Source organism: Marmota monax, unplaced genomic scaffold (assembly GCF_021218885.2).
Source record: "Marmota monax isolate L192 unplaced genomic scaffold, Marmota_monax_Labrador192_F-V1.1 WCK01_AAM20220418_F8-fsc00001, whole genome shotgun sequence".
In the NCBI taxonomy this organism is placed as follows: Eukaryota; Metazoa; Chordata; class Mammalia; order Rodentia; family Sciuridae; genus Marmota; species Marmota monax.
In genome coordinates, this window is record NW_026693777.1 from 55,961,990 (window position 1) to 55,975,508 (window position 13,519).

Sequence of the window (13,519 nt, forward strand, 5' to 3'; positions counted from 1 at the left end):
CTGTGGCGCGCGCTGGGAAACGACGAGATAGCAACGCAAAGATACAGCGCTGCGGATTCTGCGGGCTCCTGCCGGCTGTGCACTCACTGTGCTCAGTGCTGAATTCTGGGTTTGAGACGGGGGAAGGAAGCGGTCCAATTCGGTTCTCCACACCAGTCAGACCACAGAGGAAGCCAGCGGACACCATCTTGGAGAGCTGACGTCACCATCCCTGTTTTTGACTGATCACAGCTCATTCAGCTATAGAACAGGTAATTTCAGGCTGCCATTCACCTGTGTCTCGCAGACAAATTACTCAGGCTCAGTGCTAAAGAACCCGCGGAAACTGCTTCTTGGAGCCTGCTCCTATCAGAACATACACCGAGCGGCCGAATTCCGGCTCCCGGAACTGCTCTGGCCCAGGGCTAAAGAATCCGCGGAAACTGCTTCTTGGTCTGGGTCCTGCTGAATACTGTGGAGGTAAATACCAACCGAGCCTTCATAGGCAGTGGCAACAGGATTGAGACGGGGCTTGTGAGGGCCGGTCAGGACCCACCCGTTGCTTTGGTCACCCGGCAAAGGGAACGAAATGCTGCCATTCACAGGGGACACCAACATGGAAGAGATCTGATGTCATCAGAAAGTGGCGGAGGAGATAACTTCATCGATACCAGCGGCGACAGAAACAGTTGGTCTCCTGGTAAAGAAAGTGAGTCACAAACACCAGAGTCTCTCTCACTTTGTCATCAAGCCAGAGGGGCAGAGCATAGCCGCCACCCGCGCCCGGAACAGGCCCAGCGACCCGCAGGCATGGTAGTCACATCACCCCAATTGGAGTAGGGGCAGAGCAGAGCCTTCGCCCGCGCCCAGAACAGGCCCAGCGACCTGCCGGCATGGTAGTCACAACACCCCAATTGGAGTAGGGGCAGAGCAGAGCCGCCACCCGCACCCGCAAGGTAGGCAGACCTGCGACCGACCGGCGGAACAGGCCCAGCGACCTGCCAGCGTGGCAGACACGTCACCCCAATTGGAGTAGGGGCAAGCAGAGCCGCCGCCCACATCCAGAACAGGCCCAGCGACCCGCTGGCATGGTAGTCACATCACCCCAATTGGAGTAGGGGCAGAGCAGAGCCGCCACCCACGCCCGCAAGGTAGGCAGACCTGCGACCCACTGGCGGAACAGGCCCAGCGGCCTGCCGGCATGGTAGACACGTCACCCCAATTGGAGTAGGGGCAGAGCAGAGCCTTCGCCCGAGCCCGGAACAGGCCCAGCGACCCGCCGGCATGGTAGACACATCACCCCAATTGGAGTAGGGGCAGAGCAGAGCCTTCGCCCGCGCCCAGAACAGGCCCAGCGGCCCGCCGGCATGGTAGACACATCACCCCAATTGGAGTAGGGGCAGAGCAGAGCCTTCGCCCGAGCCCGGAACAGGCCCAGCGACCCACCAGCGTGGTAGTCATGTCACCCCAATTGGAGTAGAGGCAGAGCAGAGCCGCCTCCCACATCCAGAACAGGCCCAGCGACCTGCCAGCGTGGTAGTCACGACACCCCAATTGGAGTAGGGGCAGAGCAGAGCCGCCACCCGCGCCTGCAAGGTAGGCAGACCTGCGACCTACCAGTGGAACAGGCCCAGCGGCCGGCCGGGGTGGTAGGCACGTCACCCCAATTGGAGTAGGAGCAGAGCAGAGCCTTCGCCCGCGCCCGGAACAGGCCCAGCGGTCCGCGGGTGTGGTAGACAAGTCACACCAATTGGAGGGGTGGCAGAGCAGAGCCTTCGCCCGCGCCCGGAACAGGCCCAGCGGTCCGCGGGTGTGGTAGACAAGTCACACCAATTGGAGGGGTGGCAGAGCAGAGCCGCCGCCAGCGCCTGCAGGGTAGGCAGACCTGCAACCGACCGGCGAATCAGGCCCGGTGGCCTGCCAGCGTGGTACACTCGTCACCCCAATTGGAGTAGGGGCAGAGCAGAGCCGCCTCCCGCGCCCAGAACAGGCCTAGCGACCCACCGGAGTGGTAGACATGTCACCCCAATTGGAGTAAGGGCAGAGCAGAGCCACCGCCCACGCCTGCAAGGTAGGCAGACCTGCGACCGACCGGCAGAACAGGCCCAGCAGCCCATCAGCGTGGTAGACAGATCACCCCAATTGGAGGAGGAGCACAGCTGCCGCCTGCCCCTGCAAGGGAGACTTTTCAACTATACAAGAGCAATATAAATATATAGGGGGAAAATTTCAATAACACAACAGTTTCACCAAGCAGAAAGAAATGCGAGCAGTATGAAAAGACAAGGAAAGAAAGGACCACAAGCAATGCAGGTCAACTCAACTTTAGAAGAGGTAACAGCTGCAGCAGATGGAATGTCAGATAAAGAATTCAGGGTATACATGCTTCAGATGATCTGGAGTCTCAAGGAAGACATTAGACAGCAAAATCAGACAATGAAAGATCACTTCAACAATGAATTACATAAACAAATCCAAGAAGCAAAAGATCAACTATACAGGGAGATAGAGGTCATAAAAAACAAACAAACAGAAATCCTAGAAATGCAGGAAGTAATAAACCAACTTAAAAACTCAATTGAGAATACTACCAGCAGAGTAGAACACTTAGAAGATAGAACATCAGACAATGAAGACAAAGTATTTCAACTTGAAAAGAACATAGACAGCTCAGCAAGACTATTAAGAAACCATGAGCAGAACATCCAAGAAATATGGGATAACATAAAGAGACCAAACTTAAGAGTCATTGGGATACAGGAAGGTATAGAGCTCCAAACCAAAGGAATGAGCAATCTATTCAATGAAATAATACGAGAAAACTTCCCAGACTTGAAGAATGAGACAGAATCCCAAATCCTAGAAGCCTACAGGACGTCGAATGTGCAAAATCATAAGAGATCCACACCTAGACACATTATAATGAAGATGCCCAATATACAGAATAAGGAGAGAATTTTAAAAGCTACAAGAGAAAGGAAGCAGATTACATTTAGGGGTAAACCAATCAGGATAACAGCTGATCTTTCAACACAGACTCTGAAAGCTAGAAGATCCTGGAATAACATATTTCAAACACTGAAAGAAAATGGGTTCCAACCAAGAATTGTGTATCCAGCGAAATTAAGCTTCAGGATGGAAGATGAAATTAAAACCTTCCATGATAAACAAAAGTTAAAAGAATTTGCAGCTAGAAAACCATCTCTTCAAAACATCCTCGGCAAAACATTACAGGAAGAGGAAATGGAAAATAACAATGAAAACCAACAGTGGGAGGTAGGACGGTAAATGGGGGGAAAATAATCAAAGAGGAAAACAAACCATGTTTAGTAACATAAATAAACAAATATGGCTGGAAGAACAACCCATATCTCAATAATAACCCTAAATGTTAATGGCTTAAACTCACCAATTAAGAGACACAGGCTAGTAGAATGGATCACAAAACAAGACCCAACAATATGCTGCCTACAGGAGATGCATTTGATAGGAAAAGACATACATAGACTGAGGGTGAAAGGTTGGGAAAAATCATATCACTCATATGGACTTCGGAAACAAGCAGGAGTGTCCATACTCATATCAAATAAAATAGATTTCAAGCCAAAGTTAATCAAAAGGGATAAAGAGGGACACTACATACTGCTCAAGGGAACCATACACCAACAAGACATAACAATCATAAATATATATGCCCCAAACAATGGTGCAGGGATTAAACAGGGATGAGAGGTGGGAGGGAAAGGGAGAGAGAAGGGAAATTGCATGGAAATGGAAGGAGACCCTCAGGGTTATTCAAAATTACATACAAGAGGAAGTGAGGGGAAAGGGGAAAAAATACAAGGGGGAGAAATGAATTACAGTAGAGGGGGTAGAGAGAGAAGAGGGGAGGGAAGGGGAGGGGAGTGGGGATAGTAGAGGATAAGAAAGGCAGCAGAACACAACAGACACTAGTATGGCAATATGTAAATCAATGGATGTGTAACTGATGTGATTCTGCAATCTGTATACGGGGTAAAAATGGGAGTTCATAACCCACTTGAATCAAAGTGTGAAATATGATATATCAAGAACTATGTAATGTTTTGAACAACCAACAATAAAAATTTAAAAAAAAAAAAAAGATCTAATTACAATGGTACCAACCTAAGCCAGGAGGCTGATGATTTGAGGTCAGACCATCCAATGACGGGTAAGGACCATATGTAGTATTGGACAACCTAAAACAGGCACGGTCCCTAAACCACATACTTGTTGTTTAATAAAACAAAAGGGGGGAGATGTTGAGGACCGCAAATCAAGTCAAGATGGCGCCTGGCAGTTTGCCAGGAGGAGTGGTTTGTGAGGCAACGCCACCGAGCCATTAAGTTGGTGGGGATTCCTTATTGGCTGACTGCTGTATCTAGATGATGCTAATTGAGTCAAGCTGTGTGTAATCAGTTAGGTATATATACCTCTGCTGTTCTGTAATAAAGCAGTTCCCGCTTTAACCTTCAAGTTGCTTGTCACCTCCCGGTTATTTTGCCCAGCCAGACTGTGGCAGAAACATATCATATAATTTGAAATCAGCAATTTTTATTTAATGAATCTTTCTATGTCATTAGAAACATTTCTGCAGCATCCTCTTTAATGGCTTCAGAGTAGCCCATTATATGATGTATAATAATTTATTTTAAAAGTCTTTACGTAATCAGTTCTATTTTTCAATGTTGTGCTAAAATAAGGTGAAATCTAGATATATATGCATGTTTAGGCACATAGTTATTTCCTTAGGCTATATTACCTAAGTAAGATTTTTCAGTCAAAGTTTTTTGTGCTTTTTTAATTAATTTTAAAACTTTGAGCAACTTTTGTGCTGTTTATTTGTAATTGGTGTCCACTCTCACCTGTGACATCCTCGCCCACCCTCCTCCTTGAGTGGAAGGGTTTCCATGTATTCTGTTCACCATAATATCCCCACAGGTCCAGATGTGCCTGGCACATAGTAACAGCTCAATAATATTTGTTGGGTGGATAAATGGATACATGAAAAAGTGGCAGTTAAAATTTCAAATGTCTTGCAAATTACTAGAATTCTGTAACTTAACCTTATCCAAAAAGACATTTGAAGTTGATCCTAAAGTAATAAATAGCCTATAGATATAGTCTGTCTTCAGAAAAGAGGGAAGGTAAGAAGGGATAACTTCAAGGTTCAAGACCTGAACACTTTAGAATCCCAAATTTACAATTAGAGTGAAAAGATTTGGGTGGAGGTAGGGAAGCAATTAATGATTTATTGAATTCTGTTAGTTAGAATACTTATTCACTGCCTTCATATTTGCTACCATCCTAGGACAAAAATGAAGACAGAAAGTGGTTTCTTGGAATGCTTTTAAAAGTCAGAACTAAGAAACAAATTTTTTTTGACTAAATCATCTGTTTTGTAATGGAAATCCTCCAAAATGAGATTGAAGAACTCACCTGCATTAACATTCTGGACCTGTTCATGTCTAATAAATGAACCTTGAATTTCAATGTCACTGGGAAAGCACAAATCTGATTATAAACAAGTTTAATAAAATGCTTCAAGCAATATTTCATCTTTCTGCTAATGTCCACCCATGGATGGTATAATACTCTTTTAGAATAAAAAGTCCAATTCCTGCCACTCATACATCCTCTTTGCCTCTTTGACGTTAGACAAGCTTTATTCTTTGTGAGAAGCTACACCATGACAGGAGCACTAATGGGAGGGCAAGATTATGGCAAGTACTCATTCAGGATTCAAGCAGGTGTCTTAGCCAGGCCTTTCATAATTGGGACAATTAAAGAAGATAAAATATGTAGATCCTGGCAAATGGGCCATGCATTCCTCACTGTTTAATTCCAAGGTCACATGGATCCAGACAGCATATTAGTCAAACTCCAATTAAAAAAAAGAAATGATTGTCTTTTTACCCCAATTCATTTTAAAAATCAAGAAACATCCAGTTATCTCTCATAGTGGAGTAATTAGGTACTTGGAGAATTATGTAACTGCTGTCAACGTTATCCAAGCATCAAACTAAAAATGTTCTCATTATTTTGGTGAGCCACTTGATAATATAAACAAATGAGTATTTAGTAAACTGTCTCTAGAAAACGCATCATATGAAAACAGCTTTGCATTAATCGCCTAAACTAAGTAATTCCAAATGTTAGGGTTCAGTAGTTCTCAACCTTGGGAATGTATCAGAATCACCTGGTAGCTTTTTAAAAAATACAAATACCTGGGCCCCAGTCCCGGAGATTCTCATGTAATTGGTCTGTGGAAGAAGGCCCAGGCATTGGTCATTGTAACATGCCCCAGATAATTCTAATGTGCAGTCAGGTTTGAGCCCCACTCAATGCTACTCTAGCTCATCTTTGCCTGTTTGTTTGTTTGTTTGTTTGTTTTTGTTTTTTTTATTGGTTGCGCAAAACATTACAATGATCTTGACATATCATATTTCATACATTCAAGTGGGGTACGAATTCTTATTTTTACCATGGGTACAGATTGCAGGATCACATTGGTTATACATCCACATTTATACATACTGCCATAATAGTGTCTGTTGTATTCTGCTGCCTTTCCTATCCCCTTCCTATCCCCCCTCCCCTCCCCTCCCCTCCCCTCCCCTCTCATCTTATCTCTCTACCCCATCTACTGTAATTCATTTTTCTCTTTTTGTTTTTTTTCCCCTTTCCCCTCAAATCCTCTTCTATGTAATTTTGTATGACAATGAGGGTCTCCTTCCATGTTCCATGCAATTCCCCTTCTCTCTCCCATTTCCTCCCACCTCTCGTCCCTGCTTAATGGTGATCTTCTTCTCATGCTCTTCCTCCCTGCTCTGTCTTGAGTCGCCCTCCTTATATCAAAGAAGACATTCAGCATTTGTTTTTTAGGGATTAGCTAACTTCACTAGCATAATCTGCTCTAATGCCATCCATTTCCCTGCAAATGCCATGATTTTGTTATTTTTTAGTGCTGAGTAATATTCCATTGTGTACAAATGCCACATTTTTTTTTTATCCATTGACGGGCATCTAGGTTGGTTTCACATTCTAGCTATTGTGAATTGTGCTGCTATGCAAGCTTTTTGGGATACTGTCTTAGTTTATTTTGTGCTAGGGGACAACTTACAAAGAATGGAGACTTCTTTCAGTTCTGGAGGCTGGGGAGTCCCAAGATTAAGGGGCTGCCTCTGGTGAGAACATTCTTGCTGCATCATCCCATGATGGTGAGAGGGTAGGCAATCACTTTCAGCCAGCCTCAAGCCTTTTTTATGATGAGCACTCATTAATTCATGATGGTGGAGCACTCAACCTCCTATTATTCCCCTTTCCTAACACTGTTGCACGGGGGATTAAGTTCACAGCACATGCTTTTGCAGGGACACATTTCAGACCAGGGCAGATGCCTAACCTCCAGTGGTGACTTTGTTAATTCAAAGGGAGAAGATTTGCTCAGTATGGCCTATGCTATTTATGAAGTTCCTTTTAACTAACAGTGAGGATTAAGTGTTATCATGTGTGCTGTGCATCGTGAGAATAGGATTCTTTGCCACATCAGTTGTTAGAAAGATGACTCCAACAACACATCAAGTGTCTTCAAAACCCTCTTCTCATTTTAGATGAACTCTGAAAGCTTGTTAGCATCAGAATCTGATCCCTTAGTAAGAAGACAGAATTCTCGTTGGCAGTAATCGTGACAATTTTGGAGAATTTAAGGATTGGCACAAGTGCAATAAATAACTACTAGATTTAAACAGTCCTGAAAGACATCAACTGTGACTGAAAGAATACGCTTCTCACTAATTCAAATTTCTCAATTATAACTAATTATTTTGTTGCTAAATGAAGTAAACAATACCTCACACATAGGTATTAGCAGACCATAAACACTTTAAATCCAATTAATGAATACTGAAATTTCTCATAAATAAAAGCAGGTGTTAAAATTTAGAAGTCACCTCTGGATAACAAGATTAGCATGCATTTCTGGGCTAAATATACAGTTCCTCCTATAGTTATACTAAAACTAGTGTCATGGGTGTACTTATTTTTTTAAAACATCAAATTTCAAAAATCTTCATTCTGCTAAATTTGCTGTCTTAATTAACACACAATTTTAAACAGATGATTACTTGTCAGTCCTAGAAGTCCTGGTGTCAGGCAGAAGGTGAGGCTCAGGCCTGGAAAGCTAGGTTCTGGGTTCCAGCAGTTGAAAGAAGATGGGAGGCACGGTTGGCATAGTATTCCAAGGCAGAAATAGCCCCTAGCAAGTCTCACCCCCAGCCATTTTCTCAGGCCTTTTTATATGCAGGCCAAACAAAGAAGGCACTGGCAGTGGGTTACATAAGTGGGCGCATGCTCACAAGTAAATATTTATGATTTTGAGTACACACACTGCATCAGGGTGTTTATGATCTTGACTATACACTAACTACAACCAATTCATGACCTTAGCTACATACTAAAAACATAATAGGGGGTTGGAGATATAGCTCAGTTGGTAGAGGGCTTGCCTCTCATGCAACAAGGCCCTGGGTTCCATTCCCAACACCACCACCAAAAAAAAAAAAAAGAATTAGAAATAATTGTGCTGGGGTTGTGGCTCAGTGGTGGAGTGCTCGCCTAGCATGTGTGAGGCACTGGGTTTGATCCTCAGCACCACATAAAAAAATAAACAAGTGGGGCTGGGGATGTGGCTCAAGCGGTAGCGCGCTCGCCTGGCATGCGTGCGGCCCAGGTTCGATCCTCAGCACCACATACAAACAAAGATGTTGTGTCCGCCGAAAACTAAAAAATAAATATTAAAAGAAAATAAAATAAAATTTAAAATAAATAAGTGAAATAAAGGCATTGTGTCCATCTACAACTAAAAAAAATAAAATTTAAAAAAAAATTAAAAATCATAATAGAGCCCGCCAGAAGCCCTAGTGAGAAAGCCTAATTATAGCTATTTTGAGCCTGCCCCAACACCTGTTAAGAATCCATTCTAGCCACAAGAAAAACTACTCCATAAAATATATCACTTTCTGCAAAAGACTTTCTTCTACTGATAGATTTCTTCCTTGAGTGAATAAACATATAAGCACAAACTTTGTACCAGGCACCATGCCAGATGCTATTTAAGAGAGAGTTGGGATTAGAGCCTGACAGAGCTCAGATCTAAGTTCTGTTAGTTGTTAGCTAGTATCAGTAGTCAAAGGATTCAATTCCCTAACTTTCTGTTCCTCATCAAACTTGAAGGGTTGTCAGTATTGGGATACATCAAACCCAGTGTACCTTTATCTAGGCAATGTACTTCACCACAATGATTACCACAGCATTGGATTCTCACAACTCTAGGACTAGGTGGCACTATATCCCGTGTGCAAATGTGTAATCAAAGGTACTAAGAGGTTGTTGCCTGATTCTTTTATCCTTTTAGGTGTTTTCCTCTACCCAATATTTATTTCCACTGTATATTCTTCTAGTATATCTTCTGGTAATTCTTGTGTACCTTCTAGAAATGGAGAATTTTCATCTATATAAAATCAAAAACCTACCAGCTCTAGGGTTTTGGTAGCATGAAGAATCTGGGGATACTGAAGAAAAATTTAATGGACATGCAATGTAAATACCTAAAGTCTAACCCAGTATGAGCAATTACATCATATCATTATCTGCTTTGGATGGTGCATCCTTTTGATCAAGTGGACTGTCTTTAGTTCTTGTCTATCCTGTATTCTTTGATATCAGAATAAGTAAGTGACATCAAGTGCAGACTAAAATACTGTATGGGGTAACTCAGACTGGAATGCCATTTCTCATTGCTGTTCCTCTTTAAGAATCCATAGCTTGGCAATGAATCAAAACATGTAAGTCCTCAGCTTAAGATGGTTTGCTTAGGATGGTGCAAAAGCAATATGCATTGAGTAGAAACCATACTTCAAATTTTGACTTTAGATCTTTGCCTGGACCAGCAAATTTGCAGTTCAGTATTCCCTTGTGATGTGGGGCAGCAGCTACCAATCTGCCATGTGATCACAAGTAAACAACTCATACTCTAAGGTGTACTGTGTTGCTAAATTGTAACATTTGGTAGGTTAGGTGTGTTCAACATATTCTCACTGAAGGTATTTTCAACTTATGATGAGTTTATCAAGACATAGCCCCATTGGAAGTAGAGGGGCATCTAACTACATATTACTAGAATACAAAACAAATATTTAACAGCTAGATTTCCAAAAGCAAATAGTTTCTCAAAATACAAAAGGACCAGAGAAACCCGCCCTATGCTGGGACTGGGGCGCAATGCCTCCAGGGCTGCACCTAGGGCTCCCCCCAACGTCGACCCTCGAAGGCCTGTGGAGCAGAGCCCTGAGGCCTGCTGGGGGCTGGAGTCTCAAGGACTCGAACGTGTGAGCACGTGTGAAGGAGGGAAGATTGGTAGATTCATGTGGCCTTGTTAATGATTGAGTAATGATGGAAACGGATCCAAAATAAAAAGTGACTTCTCTACCAAAGCAATAGAAGATTCTTCATATCACCCTCCATTGCTGAATTCATTTTTGAAGAAGATGCAAAACAAGTGAAATACAGAAAACTGAAGAGAAGAAAACCTCATTTTGGAACTTTCTCCTTGACTATTCCTAACCCCCTCTTTCTACTTGTTTTAATTTTGTTCTGAATTTATAAATATTGAAGACCAAAGAAATAGAATATATATTTAGGAGCTTTATACCAAGAAATTTGCCTTCTGTGGAGGGAAAAGTGTATCAAGTTCCTGATTTTTTTTTAAACAAGGTTTCATATATGTTTAGAGTTTAAGACAAACATAAATACATATCTGCACACTATTTTTAGCAGTTGTGTAAGAATAATGACATTTATGTTTTAAGGACTTTGTCATGTGGTTGTTTGCCACTGGAGTTGACTACTCAGAAGATCTTTTATAGTGCTCTAATATTATATTTTTTGTCTATCACCTTGATGACATTACTTGCCCACACCTGAGGCCACCTGTCTGTATAGCTATGACCTTGTTATGAACAGTTCCCACGCACTGTGCAAATGTCCATGTATTACCTATTTAAGCAACATCATAGTGCCGTTACTCAAGGAAGTTGAATGAGGTGAACATAGACATAGCTCTTTCCCCTTACCCCCTTTTTAAAATGTAACAAATACTTTTTATGTTCCCCTTCCCGCTTCCTCTTTCCCCTTCCCCCTTTGGAATCGAGTCAGGAACTAGGTAGTTTAGGATGAGCAATTAAAGGGACTCAGAAAGTGAGCCACCCAGAGCCAGGCTTCTTTGTGCTTCATCACAAGGCATGCTACTGGCCAGACTGCTTAAGCACCTTTTTAACAAGAAGACCTCATGAGAGAACCAGCTGATAGCCTCAAGGAGTTTGGAAAACAGGACCACAGAGGTTGGAAAACAGGACCACAGAGGTTACACTCTGGGATCCTGGCCATGAGGTTGGATGCCTCACCTTGCTGAAAAGAGACACTGGACCTAAATGGCGCAGTATGACTTTGTTCCTGCTTGGCTAAATTTCTCAACACCACAGTCAGCTAAATTACCTACATCTGCCTTTGAAAAACACGGAGAGCACCTGCCCTGAGGTGAGCCATTGTTGACACAATTCCTCTGATGGCTTTTTTAACAATGGGCCCCTTTCATGGCATCAGCCCTCCCTCTTCCGCCATGATTCTGTGGACTCTGGTGTCTCTAAGAGAACATATGCTGGAATCACAGGGAACCTATCTGGTTGGCATAGTTCTTCCTGAGGTCATGGTGGCATGAACCAGCGTAGAGGAGGTGGCACAGGGAACCATCAACACTGGAATGGCAGTTTTCATTCCGGAAAGGCTGTGCCTTTCAAGAAAAGCCACCTACAGAGATTAGGGAAGAAAAGAAAGAAGACAAGGTGGAAAAGTTGCAGTTTGAAGAGGAAGACTTGCCTTCTTTGAATCCAGAAGCTGGCAAACAGAATCAGCCATGCAGACCTATTGGGACCCCTTCTGGAGTGTGGGAAAACCCACCTAGTGCCAAGCAACCCTCCAAGATTCTAGTTATCAAAAAAGTTTCCAAAGAGGATCCTGCTGCTGTCTTCTCTGCTGCATTCACCTCACCAGGATCTCACCATGCAAATGGGAACAAATCATCAACTATGGTTCCAAGTGTCTACAAAAACTTGGTTCCTAAGCCTGCACCACCTCTTTCCAAGCCCAATGCATGGAAATCTAGCAGAATGGAACACAAATCAGGATCCCTTTCCTCTGGCCGGGAGTCATTTACCAATCCAATTTCTGTTACCAAACCAGTGGTACTGGCTGGTGGCGCAGTTCTCAGCTCTCCCAAAGAGAGTCCCTCCAGCATTACCCCTCCAATTGAGATCAGCTTCTCTCCTCTAAGTTGACCAGCCAAACCACTGACAGGAAGAGTGAATTCCTAAAGACTCTGAAGGATGACTGAAATGGAGACTTTGCAGAGAACAGAGACTGTGACAAGCTGGAGGATTTGGAGGACAACAGCACACCTGAACCAAAGGAAAATGGGGAGGAAGGCTGTCTTCAGAATGGTCTCTCTCTCCCTGTAGTAGAAGGGGGTGGCCCTTTCACACTCTCTGGAAGCAGAGCACAGGTTATTGAAATCAATGGGATGGCAAGAATATCCTGAAAATGATGAGAATTGCTTCCTCTCACAGAGGATGAGCTAAAAGAGTTCCATATAAAGACAGAGCAGCTGAGAAGAAATGGCTTCAGAAAGAATGGCTTCTTGCAGAGCCGCTGTTCCAGCCTATTCTCCCCTTGGAGAAGCACTTGTAAAGCAGAGTTTGAGGACTCAGACACAGAAACGAGTAGCAGTGAAACATCAGATGACGATGCCTGGAAGTAGGCATATAAATGCTCACAGTTAATCTGACTTTGTAAACTCAGCTTGTGTGTTTAGGAAATATACAAAAGAAATTTTCTTTTCCTTTTCTTATGTTGTTGAATATTTCATGCACAAGGGAAATAATCATATCCCAAAGAAAGAGCAGTTGGCTTGTTTAGCTTATGTTGTGTTCTTCCCTGTTACCTGCTTAATAGAAGTTTGGGTGGTGGGAAAGATTTTTTAAATACACACACATAGTACATATGGGGCGATGCACAGATGGGAGCTGGCAGTGCAGAAATGCAGAGAGGAGGAGACACTGGTCTGCAGCAACAGCGTCTACTACTAGCCCTTGGGGCACTCACCCCTGTGCTCAAGCAATCATTGTCAATGACAAAGTGACTATTGAGGTTATAATTGTATTAAGTTAATGCTAATAATTTGGATATTTTATTTTATTTTTGGCTGCTCAGGTAACTTTAGCCCTTAACAAAACATATGTGGTTTTTTTGTTTGTTTTTGTTTTCTTTTTCCTTTTTGGGTACAGCTGAAAATATTTGGATATAGGAAATGTTGTATTATTCTCGAAGCCTTGATATTCAGGGTGGATTGTAAAATATAAATTTTTGTGATTTCAAAGATTATTTTGATAACATTATTTACAGATTT

At 43.0% G+C, this 13,519-nt stretch overlaps 1 pseudogene; it reads left to right on the forward strand.

Annotated features, from left to right (window-relative positions):
• The first annotated feature begins 10,823 nt into the window (after nt 1–10,823).
• Nucleotides 10,824–13,298, forward strand: LOC124104702 (vasculin-like protein 1; annotated as a pseudogene).
• The last annotated feature ends 221 nt before the right edge of the window (nt 13,299–13,519 follow it).